Source organism: Choloepus didactylus, chromosome 3, assembly GCF_015220235.1.
Source record: "Choloepus didactylus isolate mChoDid1 chromosome 3, mChoDid1.pri, whole genome shotgun sequence".
NCBI classification, from domain to species: domain Eukaryota; kingdom Metazoa; phylum Chordata; class Mammalia; order Pilosa; family Megalonychidae; genus Choloepus; species Choloepus didactylus.
The window spans coordinates 14129030-14145764 of NC_051309.1; positions in this window are offsets into that span (position 1 = coordinate 14129030).

Genomic DNA, 16735 nt, shown 5'->3' on the forward strand with positions numbered 1-16735 from the left:
AGATTTATCATTGCATTTTATACATTTGCATTTCAGAACCTGTAAGAAATAAAAAGTGGAAATATAAATATAGTATTACTTGTGTTCATAATTATCCATATGATTACCTTTACTGGAAGTCTTTATTTCCTTATGCTGCTTTGATCCACTGTCTGTTGTCTTTTACTTTCAGTATGAAGAACTCTTCTTAGCATTGCTTGTAGGGCAGGTTTAGTGGTTATGAATTCCCTAGCTTTTGTTTATATGGGACTATTGTAATCCCCCCCCCCCCCTCATTTTTGAAAGACAGTATCATTAGTTAAAATTATTGCTGGAAATTGTTCTCTTTCAGTACTTTAAATATTTTTTTCCCACTATCTTCTTACCTCCTTGCCTACTGATGAGAAGTCTGCACTTAATCTTGTTGGGGTTCCCTTGCATATAACACATTGATTTTCTCTTGAAATTTTCAGAACTCTCTCTTTCTCATTCTACAGTTTGGCAGTCTATAGTTTGACTTCTGTGTGTCTGGGTGTGGTTCTCTGAGTTTTTCGTTTGGGTTTTGTTGTGATTCTTGAATATTTATGTTCATGTCTTTTGTTAAATTTGGGAAGCTTTCTGCCATTATTTCTTCGAATGTTCCTTCTACCGCTTTCTCTTTTTCTTCTTCTGGCACTCCTGTAATGCATATATTGGTATGATTGATGTTGTCACACAGGACTCTTAGGCTCTATTCACTTTTCTCCATTCTTTTTCCCTTCTGTTCCCCAGTCTAAATAATTTTAACTTTATTTTCTTTAATTTCACTGATACTTTTTTCTTCTAGCTCCAGTCTATTCTTGAAACTCTTTAAGAATTTTTTCCATTTTAGTTTTGTGGCCATGTTTGTCCATGGTTATTTCCTCTCTTTCCTGGTCTGTTTATGGCATGGGCCACCATTTTTTGCCTAGATTTACCAAAACACTGCTCACATGGCAGTCACGTGGAGGAGACTTTTACAGGAGATTTGGATGCAATAGCAGAATGAGATACAAAGCAGGAGGAAAGCACAACCCATAATTGAAAATCAGATGTTAAATAGCGCTGCTATTTAAAAGCTTTCTTGCTCACACCTGTCACAGGTAGTTCTCAATGCCCACATTAAAGTTTTAATCCCCCAGATTCCCACCAAGACTTTCATCTTCATTTCTCCCTCTAGCACTACACCTACCTTCTTCTCAGGCACTTCTTAAACTCCAGAATACCTCTAATGTAGAGCAGTTTAATGATCTCTTTGTGTCCCTCTAGCTCATTTTGACTATGTCACAAATATGTCTATTAAATGAAGCTCTTACATAGGAGAGTTATTTTTACTCTGAGATGAAATCTTCAATCATCTTTGAACATCATGTCTTTGTTAAATTTTGCATTTCTCCTCATTGGCTTCACATTCTTTCTTCCTCATTTGCCATCTCTCTTATATTGTGTAATTTATGCTTTGGGGTAATATTGAATACTGTCCTTGATAACCACCTTGCATTTGTGTTTCTTTTAGTTCCTACTGCTCCATCCACAAAGCTGAGCTCAGATGGCTGTAGTTTAACCTAAGACCTGACTGTGAATCAAATCAGTGCAAAAATAGGCATAAAAGTCATGCAACTGCCTTGGAAACTGAAGCACTGTCAAACCAATGAGAAGCACCCATTGAGTTCATATACCAGGTTGAGACATCTCTGTTCTTGAGTTTTATGCTAGCCCAAGTGAGACTGGCAGCATCATTATAATTTACAAACTTGGATGTATAGTATAAGAACATATCAGCCTTCACCTGTCTTCAGGCTTCACTATCCACCTGCATCTTTGATCTTTTCATTTTCTAGTCCCTTCCACTCTCAGACAACAGGTAAGATTTCCTCGAGTACAACTATGATTTTCCCACTTCTGAATTCAAGAACTTTCCATAACTTACCCACCAACATGATGTCAGGAGGAGGAAAAGCCAAAAGGTAGCCTCATATCTTGGCTCCTTCATGCAAAATCTGCAAAATCTTGGGTAAATCCTTTTTATCACTGAATTTAGTGTCTGTCTCTAAAATGGGCACCTTCTCTGCCTTTCCTAAGGTTTTATCTTGAAGAACCATTTAGGAAATATATTAAAATTTTTTTGAACTTCCATATGCCATTTAACATAAGTAGTTATTTTCTTCATAGGATGAAACCCAAACTTCCAGTGTTTTTAAAGCCTCCACCAGGTTCCTACTTATTTCTTCAACTTTCTACCTTCTTACATCCAAAGGAAAAACTTCATGCAGAACATGGGCAGCTGTCATTTACATAGACTCTGACAATAATAGGCTATATGACTATGGAAGTTTTGACCAACCGCCCTAAACACGAACATCAACATCAATAAGTGCTTGTTCTTATAAATGTACCTATCTGCTAGTGTTCTTAAATTATACAAAATAATGGTAGCATAAAAAATCTAGCAAAGGACAAAAATATGTTTTATATTTCTTGAGCAGTTTCCACCCTAGCAAAGTCTTGGATATATAGTAACTTCACAAAATCAACATATCAAAGCAGAATTCACTGTTCTCTTCCTAAGCCACTATAATATTCTCAATTTCAACAAACAGTCTCTCAAATTCCTAATACTAGAAACATTCGTGATGTTTTTCACTCATTATTTTCCTTCTCCACAGCCTGTGAGTTACCAAATCCTATTGATTCTACCAGCTATATATCCTGAAATTCTTGTCCTACATTCTAGTTAATTTCTTTAACTAGATTCTTCATACTGATTGTCCAGATGATTGCAGCAGCCTGCTTTCTAACATTTACAATTTCAATCTTTTTTTATTTTGTTATTCCATCTATCACCTAGTTACCAGAATGAGTATTCCCAACTTTTTCCTGCTTTGAAGTGACTTTGCTGCCTATGGCTTGTAGGACACATTCTTCATGGCCTGTGGTCTTCTTACAATTGTGTAAAACACATCTGGACTTTCTCAAGGAATCCTTGTTCTCCCCCTCCCTTACAATACACACATGCTGGATGCTCTAAGCATGGATTTGGCAACCTCAATACCCAAGACAGATTCTGCCACTTACTGTCTCTGTGACCTTAGGGAAATTATATCTCAGTAGATAATTTCTTCATGTGGTGGACGTGAGAATTCACCTCTCACATCTCTGACTGCACAGAGCCTAAAACGGACTAGTGGCCCCACATGCTTCACTTTGAAATCCATCAGTGCATTTACAATAAAGCAATGCTTTGCTTAGGTTACTCCCAGCCAGTGAGTGAGAACAGCAGGGATTCTAAGGTGGACGCTTTGCTGGGAGACACTAGATCCCTTTGTCTTTGGCATGAGGAATTCCCACTGGCCTTGTGTAACTTTCTTAGACTGCACTGTAGAAGCAGCCTCTACCACCCAGCAATCCTCCTTCCTTCCCTCCTTTAGAAGAGTCAGACCCACCTTGTGGTTTGAGTTTTCCCAGTCTCCCCTGGCTCCCATCCTATTTTCCCTTGCAGGAAACTCATCTAATAAATCCCTTGCACATCTAACCTTGTCCCTTTATTTACTTCTTGAAGGATCTAGACTAGCATACTTCATCTATAAAATGGTTGTAACAATATCTACTTCATGGATTGCAATGAGGATCAAACATACATAAAAATCTTAGAACAGTTTATAGCATCTATTTGGTGCTTTAAATTTGTTTTATTGCTGTCATCATCTTTATTAGCTTGATGCGCAAATATCAGTATTTCATGGATCAATATTTTTATACATATGATTCCCTCTTCCAAAAAAAAAAAAAAAAAAGGAAAAAGAAAAAGCCCATCTTTTTTCTAACCATGCTTATTAATAACTACTCACTAAAGCCCAGTTCTGACATCATCATCATTTCAACAGCTTCACTAACTTACCTCCTTTTCTCCTATACCCCATTTGCACTAAGCTTCTACTCCCTGTATTAGCAATAATCATGTTGCTGGGCCACCATTTATTTATCCATTGCTACCTCCAGAGCATGAGACCCTCAAAGTCTTGTATTTTGTCACATCTAACTTTGTGTTTGTAGTGTTTTGCACAATATCTTGCACATTTTATATGCTAAGAAAGTATTTATTGATTTAATGAGATGCTTTTCCATATTCATTATGTTGATTTGGTAGAAATGCAGGAATAAAACAAGCCACAATATCACTCAGACTTGACTAGAATCTGTAACACTTAAAACTTCTTAAATTTTTCATATCAACCTCCAAGTCAAAGAATATGTGTTTTTTGAAAAGCAAGTGAACTATCTGCCCTTGGTTTTATGTGAAGGAACCACTAATGAAAAATGGGCCTTATTCTTCCATAAATCACTTTGTTCTTCTGTAAGTTCCTTCAGGCTCTAACAGGCTGTGCTTCAAACCAAAATCAAGCAGAAGTTACCAAAAACTCAACATTACTCTTGAGTTTTCATAGTTTTATCTTCTCCCTTCAACAAGGAATTTAGCAAAGAAACTTCTGAGAAGATATGTTTAAAGCAGTGTATTTTCTTCCCATCTCCCTTAACTTGGGACCCCATTTCCATGACAGCTGATCCTTTCTTTAACCTACGTATTCATAGATCTAATTATGCCTTCTTATACTAGTACTATTAAATGAATAATGATAATGATAAAAACACATTACATTTTTATTTATTAATTAAACAATTATTTGTTGAGTACCTACTACGTGCCAGGCATTTTTCTAGGCACTGAGGAAATACTAATAAACAAACCAGACAGAAGCAAAACAGATCCCACCTGCCTTCATTGCGCTTGCATACCAATGGGGGAAGACATAAAACAGGAAAACAAACTAACAAATCAATAGAGTGTCAGATAGTGATTAGCGCTTTGGGGAAAAGCACAACAGGAAAGCCATATAAAGTCCTGAGGCTTGGGGGAAGGTAATAATTTTAAAATATGATGATTAGGGAAAGTCACACTGTCAAGGAGACGTTCAAACAAATACCTGAAATAGTTGTAGAAGAGAGCCGGATTAATATTTGGGGAATGGCGTTCCAGACAGTGCAAAGAGTAAGCACTTAGTCTCTGAGATGAGAGCCTGCCTGGAATATTTCAGGAACATTAGGAGGCCAGGGTAGTAGGGACAGGAAGATCTAAAAGGAGAAAGTTGCAGAAGATGAGGTGAGAGAGATAACAGGGATCCAGACTGAGATCATGGTAAGGATTCTGGATTGCTCCCTGAGTGAGATGTGAAGACACTGGAGGTTTTTAATGTTTTCAAAAACTACTGTGTCCACACCCAGAATCAAAGACCTTTATATGGCACTGTGTCCTTGATAGGAATACTACACAGGTCTACGAACCAAGGGGTGGAAGCAAGAGTGGCTTTCTTACTAGTCATCCCAAATCCACTTGGGGAATTTGATCTTCCAGTTCCTGCAACCCTAGGCTCTGCAGTGTTAGAGGTCTGATCCTCAGGAGGTGGGGAGGCATTCCCATAAGGTAACAAACAAGAGTTGCATATTAAGCCATGGCTGTGCCTGGCACTTAGCATTCCTTGCATACAGAAATCAACAAGCAAGAAAAGGAGTCACCGTTTTGAAAGATAACTGACCCTGCTCATCAGGAGGAAATATGGCTTCTTTTATACAAGGAAGGTAAAGAGGAAAATGTGTCAGGTCCAGGAGATTCACCCATCAAATGGTGATGGTAAACGGACAAATGCAGCAACTCTGGCTTAAGAAAACCATGGAAACTAGGAGCTCAGATGCCACAGAAGAGGGTCTGGGTCTTGCCACTTGTACGTGTCTAAGACTATCAGAGGTGGTAGCTGAAGGTGAAGGTAGTAGAGATTGGATAACAGAGGATGGAAATGATAGTGTACCCTTTGCAACACTGAGACTAAATGCAGAAGGATTGCAGTTTATCTCACTAACATTCTTTTTTTTAAGTTACCCTTCAGGAAAAGAGATCCTCCAAATCCAGGAGGAATGCATCCCCAAATGTATGTGAAAAGATAGATACGAGGCACAAGGGATGTGCTTTGAGAGACACAGAGATACACCATCCAGATCTCCCTTCAAAGAAGGACTTTTCAGCTTCTGAAAGTACTGAAGGTAGATAGTCTTCAGGTGTCAGAAACTTTGAGTCTTGTCTCAAACTGCAGAGAGTCACTTTGCTAAGGAAGACAGTATTTAATAACTGATTGAGGTGTGGGTTTAAAGATCCAGTCATTTCAGCTCAATGTGGGACAACTCCAACAGGCTATTTTATCTCCACAGGTCTGTGTGGGTTGGGTTGAGGTTGTCAAATCTGCATTGCAGCTTTACTCCTCCCTTTACCCAATACTGCTTCCTTCCACTCTTTCCTACAAGTATTGATCACAAGGATACTTCCTAAAAAGTATTCTGCTCGCTAAACTCTGCCTCAGAGTTTGCTATCCAAGGAACCCAACATGCGACAGATAGATAGGTGACGACTGTTTCAAAACTAGATTTTTTCATTTTGTTGACCACCTACTTTGGTTTCAATATTCAAATCTTAGAGATGAATTTGTAAGTTGGAGCTGGAGATAACTTAATTGGCAAAATCTAAAATAGCTAGAAAGTTTGTGATTTCTCATGACCAGTTTTAGAGGACATGATGAAGAAAAATAAGAAAACAAAGATGGAAAGATGAATCAGAAAATGATATGAGGCTAGAACTACCTGGAATTAAGCAAACAATCATAAACTTCTGGCAGCTGGGGAACCAGAAGAATATTTAGAAACAAATGTGTCTAATATACAATTTTAAATTGCTTGTTTTCATCTTATACAAACTGTTCCTTCATCATCATTAAATATTCAATAAAGTTTGCCTTAAACACAGGGGTCTTATATGGTAGTTTTTTTATGAATAGGGTCATATATACATTATGCATTATGTATAGAACACGTGGCAAGATGATGCATTAACATATAAAATTCATTGGAAGCAGGAGCTCAGAGTCAGAGGTGACCATGGCAATATAAGCCCAAGTAAAGATGTTAGGATTAAATCTTATCTAAATCTTAAGGAGTATTTGAGTTAATCTGTTTACTTGGTTGTTTAACCCTATAAATTATGATTCCTTATGAACCAGGATAATACCCAAAATGAAATGCATTGCCATGCTCACAATTAACAGTCTTTAAATACTTGTTGAGTAAGTGTGTATAGGCATGAATGAGTGTATTTAGTTGTACAAATATCTATCTCCCCACTGGACTCTGCATCAGGGTCCTTTTAAAATATTTTTGTCTCACCCAGAGTACTTAGACAATGCTTGGCTCATAATAAATCAGTTAGTTGTTGACTAGAATTTCTGAGAGCTGATATTTGCCAAAGGCAAGATACAGATTCCTTGAAGATACTTATAGCACCTATGCCAGTTAGAAGTTTATTTTCTCAACTCTAAATCTACCCTTTATTGCCTGCTCCATGATAATGTAGAAGAGCCCTTTAAGTATTTCTTCTTTGTCACCTGGCATGATGTTACGCTTTTCAGTAAAGGACACTAGAGAGACATTTCAGGAGGAAAGGCTTTCCTTCCTTATTCTAGTGTGCTCTCTCAGCAGGCCCCTGCAGCACACTGGCTAATTCAACAGCTGGCTCCTGCAGTTTCCCAGAACCTTGCTCTCATTGCATGTGAATCTTCTCCAGCACCTGTTTCCCACAGTACATGTCAGTCAACATCACCCAGTCCCTAGCAGCTTTCCCCAGCACCCCTTGTGGATGATTTCATAGTGGAGTGCCTCCAGTGAGATGCCCTATCTGTGAACAGCTTTCTCCAGTATCCTAGAGGGCAGATTTCTAGCAATAATGAATTATGGGTTCCCAGAAAGTTTCTCTGGCACAGCAGCATGGAGACTTCTCTGCAAGCTAGTGAACCATGGCCATTCCCTCTCAACCAAGGTGTGGACCTCAGCCCTGGGGGCTGCTTCCTCAGGGTGTTCTAGCTCAGTCTTAGGGTTAGTGGCTGCTCCTTACATCTGCTATTCATGCATTCTTTAGATTCCACTCCATTTCTTACTAGCCAATCCTTCATCACTCCAATCCTCTTTTATGCTTAGTAATTCTTTATGTTAGATTTACTCTGTTCAATGTACTGTGTGTTTTCTCTTTCCTGATGGGATCTTTGACAGCTATAGCAGCAAACTCTGTATTGGAGTTTCACGGACAACTCTGAATTGAGGGTTCTCCCTCCCAGCTGTTTATTCCAGAAAAAAAGTCCCACATTTTTCCACACGGTCCACAGTACTCAGAAACTTAAAACCTAGAAGAAACTTGGATTAGTTCATGGCACTCAACCATAGTAGTGGTATTTCATAGATCAAGTATCAGCATATATGTCAAATATGGTAAAAAAAAAAAGTTTGTGAATATTAGGTAGAATTAGGTTTAAGAGGTTTTGTTCTGTTTTGAAATTCTTTTAATTTATTTTGTTTATTTTATTTTTCTTATGTTTCCAAACTCTCCCCTAAAGGAATGTTTGTTTGGAAGAGTTAAATAGTTTTAGTTTTGCTTTTAACTATGAGACTTTCTCAGAACCTTTATCATGACAATGTGAAATATAAATATCCAAAATGTAGATACAGTATCAACAATTTCCAAAATATATTTAACCATGATCTCTTTATTGGAAAGCATATTATCAAGCATGTTTTTCAGAAATATGTCAGAGAGCTGCCTTTGGGATTATCAAGCTCAATGATTCGTAATGTGTGATTCTTGGACAGCATCAGCATCACCTAGGAAGTTGTTAGAAATCCATATTCTAGGGCACAAATCAGAAACTCTGAACGTGAGGCCCAACAATCTATTTTACCAATCCTTCTAAGGGATTCTGATGCACACTAGAATATGATCTAGCTTAATCCTAGACGAGGAAACTGACTCGCAGAAAGTTGCAGTGACTTAACAGCTTCAGATAACTTGCAACTAGCAAAACAAATGCTCTATACTCAAATATGCCTGCATTCCTGGTTCTTTATTCCATGCCACACCTTTAGTTGTGATGGCCTCTGATACATCTATCAGTTTCCTCCATTTCTTGGATGTGTGACAGGAAGTCAGATAAAGCATTTGTTCATCAAGATACAAGAGCCTTTTTTGGAGACCATCTTTATTCATGCTTTTATGCTGTTTCCCCATTGATGGTAGGCATTGTTTCCTGAACATTTCTTGAATCTCTCTGCTTCTCTCCATCTCCACCACTTCTACAATATCCTTTCTAGTATGGAGTATGTAATGTCATCTAACTGGTCTACTCACATACATGCTGCATCCACATTCTCCCCCAATCTATTCTCCCCAGCGAAGCAAGAATGATCTTTAAAACCCATATGTAATCATGTCACACACCTGTTTAAAACACTCGGTGTTTCCATTACTTTTGGGGTGAAGTCAATACTACTTACCATGGCCTGTTAGGTCCTGCATGGTGTCGGTCACCTACATCTCCATGTTCTTTGGGTGCAATTTTCTTCCTCTGAATTCTGGCTTCTAATACACTGGCCCTCGCTCAGTCCTCCGCACTCTCTCTAAACCCTCCTGTCAGTTTTGCACATTTTTTTTTTTCCAATGCCTGGAATGTTCTTCATTCCCCCTTTTTTTGGCTATGTCATTCTAGTCATAGTACAGGTCTCAGCTCAGTCTCTACTTCCTTAGTAAAACCTTCCTTATTTTCCCTGAGGAGGTTTAACTATGTATCACGAGTTGTTTTAGTATTTTAGCACAATCAACTTCTTCATAATACTTGTCACAAGTGACATTTTACGTTTGTTTGTTTGAATATATAGGTATATACATATATATATATATATGCAATCTTAAGAACATAGCTGTCATTTGCTCATTATTGTATCTCAATTGTAAGTGCCTGTTGTGCTGGTTACAAGAGTCTACAATGCACAGAGGGCTCTGGGGGTTTACAGCCATCCTTCCACACTGGGTCTCCTCCTGCCAGTCCAGGACCTGGGGGTCCTCTCCCTAGTGCAGGGCCTGGGGTCTCTGGACACTCCAGTACAGTGTCTGGAATATCACAGTCATTCAGTACATAGTTGTTCAACTAACAAGTGAGTAAATCTGAACTAGAAATCACCTCTGCCCTTTTAAGTGCTTTGAAGACTGTTGTATTCATAAAATTCTACCATAAGACAAGTAATTTACCATTAAGATGAAGAAATAGCCATGAGGAGCTCAATTTGTAAAATTAGTCACTCTGTCAATATGATCTATCAACTTCTGAACTGATAAAATTAGATTTTTTCTTTAAGCACTTATCAAAACTCTTAGTTTGGCAATATGAGTTTAGAATGCCCAAAATGCAAATAGAATATCCAGATTCCCAAGCTCATAAAAGGAGTTGAAAGCTACTGTAATGCTCCTTGAATTTCGTTCCAGTTATCACCCTTTGAGTGGGATATAGATTAATGGATACGCTTTCATACAAGAGAGAGCAAGAATGGTAAGGAATTCATGTGCATAAAACTTGGGAGCAGTTATTTTTTTATTATAGTGATAACATTGATTGAATATTTATTCTGTGCCAATTATAATTAGTGTGCCACAGATTTTCCCATTTAATTCTCAGAAAATCCTCATAGGTAGCTACCATGGTAGCTATACATAATCTACAACCTGTTATTGCTAATTTATGAGTGAAGAAATATACAGAGACATTTGGCAACAATGCCCCAGATCACAGTTAGTGGCTATCCAAGTTGTGTTTTGAACCCAAGCTGTCTAACCCCAGAGCCCATGCCAGGATATGGGCATATTTATGTTGAAAAAAGGAAAACCAAAGAAAAAAATGGTGACATATCCACATATTTGGTTCATTATCATGCAAAAGAGGAAGTTGATTTAGTATGACTTTCTTTAACGGGCAGAAGTAGAACCAATGGTAAAAGCTACAAGAACACTAATTTTGAATCAAGAGAAGATAGTACTTTCACAGCTGTTAAAAAAAACAAAAAAGATATATAAATATGGAATGGTATCTCAGATATGATAAGCATTCTGTTCCTGGAATGCGCAAACACAAGAGAGATGATCATTTGATGGAATATAAAACAGAGGATTCAAATGTTTAAATGAATATGGATCAGAACCAATGATTTTTAAAAGCAATTCATTCATGAGATTTTTCAGTTTTATGGTTCCACAATATGATGTTTGCTATCTTATCAAATAATCCAAAATCTTCCTGCAGGAGAAGTGTCTCCTGAATTGAGATAAAATCCTTCTGGGCTCAGTCTCCTCCCTCAGTCTCTCTCCACAAAAACTTGTACTTGGCCAGATGCTTCTCCTCTGCATTTTCCATTTAGGTGGCATTTTCAAATATAGAAAACAATTTTGTAAACTCCCTGCCATTTCTGTTTTGCTTGGGCTCCACAGAGGCCCAAATAATTTATGGAAAAACAGCACCTGTGTTTTTCACCAGGCAAGGCTTTCACAACATTGATGAATTTGAAATGAAGGGCAACTACCTCATTCAAGTTAAATGGAAAGAAAGTTCTCTCTCCATTTCCAGAAATTGATTGTCAAATGTGCACAAAAACCATTTTCTTGCCCCATAAAAACATTTAAACCAGATGTAACCGTTTCACATCAGGATATAGCCTTTGAGGGATAGGAAGATAGGGAGTTCAAACAATTTTTCAAGTGAAGAAATTCAGTGTTGATGTTTTCTGAAGATTTCTCCAATTAGATTGATTCAGTATTTCATTCATTCAGGCAATAAAACTTTCTGATGCATTCATCAATTCATTAAAGAACATTAATTCATTCAGCAGCTATTATATCCAGAATGATAACTAATCCTGGTCCTCTGTGAGCTCTGGGCATTGTTACTTCTGGTCCATTTGACTGGTTCTTTCTTTGGCCTTGGGGAATTTCCTCACCTGCATGCACTTCTCAGTACTCAGCTGAATAATTGTGGATTACCTTCTAAAAATTTCCAAAGATTTCTGTTTACCTCTTATTTCTCTGATAGTCTGTCTTGCAAGCTCTAGTCACTTTGTTTTCCCTTAGCTCTGTCCCCTCTACTCAAGCAGTCCTCTGTGGATCCACCTCAGTTCCCCCAACCTGTGTCATATCTGGAAACTACATTTCAGATTGTTAGATTCCAGAATGCAATATACCAGAAATGGATTGGCTTTTACAATGGGGGTTTATTAGTTTACAAATTTACAGTTCTAAGGTCATAAAAATGTCCCAATTAAGGCATCAATGGGATGATACCTTCTCTGAAGAAAGTCTGATGGCATGTAGGGTTCCTCTGTCACATGGGAAGGCACATTCTGACATCTTCTAGTCCTTTTCTTCCAGGTTTAGCTTCTGATTTCCATGGCTTTCTCTAAAATGTCTTCGGGTATTTTCTCTCTAAGTGTTTCTGAGCTCTCTCAGTTTCATCTGTCTTTTATCCTCTCATAGAGGACTCCAGCAAGGGGATTAATACCCACCTTGAATGGGCTGGGTCACATCTCCATGGAAACAACCTAATCAAAAGGTCCAACCCAATAATAGATCTGCCCCTGCAAGATTGGATTAAAAGGACCTGGCTTTTCTAGGGTATATAACAGATTCAAACTAGCACACTCTACAAAGGAAGCCAGGTGGGGCAATCATAAGGCTCACCTAGTTTGTTTTGCATCTCCTGGGAATCACTCTCCTTTCTTACTTGATGTTCAGTGTTGCGAACACCATTGTTTCAAACAATTCATGTGATTTTTGGTTGTTTCAGATGTGGGAGTAAATTGGGTCCCTGTTCCTCTGTCATGGATTAAAGCAGAAGTGGAGGTCTTGGAATGATGGCTTGGCTATGTGGTGAAGAGCTCTGATGCCTTTCTAAGGAGTCTGGAGCATTTTTAGCTCACCATTTCCCATCTGGCATACCAAATGAAAACAACTACCTTTGGCCACAAGCAAATTTATCTGTTTACCCTTTACCTGATACCATTTTGTATGTGCACCATGAAGTGAAAAAAGCAAGGGCAGAAGTTTTTTGGACATGGGGATTCCAAAGATGGTTTTAATCTGGCAAAAGAGTACGCCTGTTTTTATAAAGAGCACACTTGTAGTAGCAAGAATAAGGAATTTGAGGGAGGGTGGGGGATGGAAAGAGAGATGCAGTTAGGAAGATAAGTTAAAGGCTAATAAAATGGCAAAGAAACCATTTTTGACTACGGGATAGGTAGTCAGAAAATAAAAAATCTTAGAAAATTTTCAGTTTGTTTTCTCATTCTAAAGAAGAGATCAAACTGCATAATGCATTTTTTTAAAATTTTTGTTGTAAAATTTCTTACAGCACAAAGTTTCCCATTTTAACTATTTATATGTACAAACTTTAGTGATGCCAATTACACACTCAATATTGTGCCACCAACAGCACCATCAGTTGCCAAAGTTTTTCATGACCTCTAACAGAAATTCTGTGTCAATTAAGGGGTAATTCCTCAACCCTCTCTCCCAACTCCTGGTGATCTTTAATCTGCTTTCTGTCTCTATGACTATGCTTATTCTAGGTATTTCAGGTAATACAATATTCGTCCTATTGTATCTGGCTTATTTCATTCAGCATGATATGTTCAAGGTTCAGCCATATTTTAGTGTGTATCAGAACATGAGTCCCTTTTATAGCTGAGTAATATTCTACTGTTGTTAATGTGGATGCATACACCACATTTTGTTTATCCATTCATCTGTTGATGGAAATTTGGGTTCTGTCCATCTTATGGTCATTGTGAATAATGCTTCTGTGAACATTTGTGTGCAAATATCAGTTTGAGTCCCTGCTTTCAGTTCTTTGTGTATAAACCACACCCATAAATTTTGTTGCTGGGTCACATGGTAATTGGATGTTAATCTTTCTGAGGAATGGCCAAGCTGCTTCCATAGCAGTTGCACAATTTCATATTCCCACAAACAATGTCAGAGGGTTCCTGTTACTCTGAATCCTCACCATCACTTGTTATTTCCCCCCTCCTTTTTTTTTTTTAAATAACAGCCATCCTAGGGATTCTGAAGGTCTTTGTGGTTTTAATTTCATTTTTTTAAATTCCTAATGACATTGAGCATCTTTTATGTGTTTGTGGACCATTTGTATAAATCCTTTGGAGAAATTATTATTACCCAAGTCTTTTGACCATTTTTTCAATTTTTGTCATTTGTCTTTTTTGTTGTTGAATTGAAGGAATTCTTTATTCTGGATATTAAACCCTTGTCAGCCATATAACTTCCAAATATTTCCCCCCATTCTTTAGGCTGTCTTTTCATTTTCTTGATAATGTCTTTGTTATGGCTAAGTGCACGTATCAAGTTGGCTAAGTTATAGTGTCCAGTTGTTTGGTCAAGCAAGCACTAGTTTGATTGTTTTTGGGAGAGTATTCATGAGTGTAAGTCATTAGTCAGTTGATTGCATCTATGGCTGAATACATCTACCATCATTAAAGGAGCCTGTCACTAGCAATGAGAGAATCTCATCCAATCAGTTGAAGATCTTAAAGTAAGAACTGATGATTTCAACAGTCAGAAAGAAAAACCTATTTCAGTCAGTAATTTTTTCCTATGGAACTAATCAAAGCCTTCACTGGAGTTTCCACCTTGTAGTCTCCCATACGGAATTCAGACTTGCCAATCTCAATGGTCATGTGAAATATTTCCAATAGTAAATCTCATAATATTTACATATGTATGCCCTGTCTATTCTGTTTCTCTGGAGAACCCCAATACATGCTTTTGTGCACAATGTTTTAGATTTTGATGAAGTCTAATTTATTTTTTTTATTTTTTTACCTGTGCTTTTGGTATAAGAATAGAAGAAAACATTGTCTAATATAAGGTACTGAGGATTTCCCCTCTATTTTCTTCCAAGACCTTTATGATTTTAGCTCTTATATTTAGGTAAATGTGCATTTTGAGTTAAATTTTGTATATGGTGTGAAGTAGGGATCTGATCTTACCCTTTGAATGTGGCTATCCAGTTTCCTTAGTGTCATTTGTTGAAAAGACAATTCTTTCTCCATTGAATGGATCTGGCACCCTTATTGAAACTCAACGGCCATATACATGTGGTTATATTTCTGAACTCTCAATCCTTTTCCATCAGTCCATTTGTTAGTCCTTATGCCAGTTTCAATTTTTGTAGCTTTGAACAAAGTTTTTAAATAAGGAAGTGAATACTCAAACTTTCTTCTTTATTAAGATTTGTTTTTTTTCTGGGCCCTTTTCCATTCTATATGAATTTTGTGATTGGTTTTTCCATTTCTGAAAAAAAAAATACTCCTGGAATTTTGATTAGGATTGGATTGAATCTATAAATTGCTTTGGGTTGTATGGATAATGTAACCATATTAAATCTTCCAATCCATGGACATGGGTTGTATTTTCTGTTTTTTTTTTTTGTTTGTTTGTTTGTTTTTTCTTTTTTAGGTCTTCTATAGTTTCTTTCAGCAATGTTTTGTAGTTTTTGGTGTACAAGTCCTTTACATCTTCAGTTAAATTTATTCCTAGATATTTTATTCTTTTAGATGCTATTGTAAATGGAATTGTTTCCTTGATGTTATTTTCAGGTATTCCATAGCTTGTGTATAAAAGCACAATTGATTTATTTTTACCTCCACTTGCTAAATTCATGTATTAGCTCTAATAGCTTTTTTTGTAGATTCTTTGGGATTTTCTATATATCGAATCATAATATCTGAAAATAGAGATAGTTTTACTCCTTCCTTTCTACTTTGGGTGCCTTTTATTTATTAATTTGTCTTGCCTAATTACTTTGGCTAGAACTTCAAATACAGTGGTTGAAGAGCAGTGGTGAAAGTGGGAAAACTTATCTTGTTCCTGATGTTAGAAGGAAAATCTCCCGTCTTTCACTGTTGAATAGGAGGTAAGCTATGGATTTTTTTATTAATCCCACTTGGTCATGGCATATAATCATTTTAATGTGCTGTTGGATTCAGTTTGAAAGAATTTTGTTGATGATTTTTGCATCTATATTTATAGGGGATATTGGTCTGTAGTTTCTATTAAAGTGAAGTCTTTAATAGTAGGGTGATGTTGGCCTCATAGAATGATTTACAAAGTTTCTTGCTCTTAAATTTTGTGGAAAAGCTTGAGAATGATTGGTATTAACTCTGCTTTGAATGTTCAGTAAAGTCCATCAGTGAAGGCTTCTAATTCTGGGCTTATCTTTGTTGGAAGGCTTTTGATTACTGATTCAATCACTTTAATTGTTATTGGCCTGTTGAGATTTTATGTTTCTTCTTGAGTCCGTTTAAGCAACTTGTCTATTTTATCTAGGTTATTTAATTAGTTGATGTTCAGTAGTTCACAGTATCCTGTTAAAATACTTTTTTTTTTTTTTTTAATTTCTGTGGGGTTGGTAGTGATACCCTCCTTTCATTTCTGATTTTAGTTGCTTGTGTCTTCTCTCTAATTTTCTTTGTTGGTCATGCTAAATGTTTGTCAATTTTATTGATCTTTACAGAAAAACAGCTTTTGATTTTGTTGATTCTCTATATTGTTTTTCTCTTCTCTATTTCATACCTCTGCTCTAAAAGGTATCCCTTCCTTCTGCTCACTTTGGTGTTAGTTTGCTCATTTTATAGTTCCTCTTGGTTTGAGGTCCATTTTCTGAGTTGATATCCTTCTTCTTTTTAAATGTAAACATTTACAGCTATAAATATTCCTCTCAGTTCCTTAACTGCAATTGCATACACAAATTATGTTCTTATA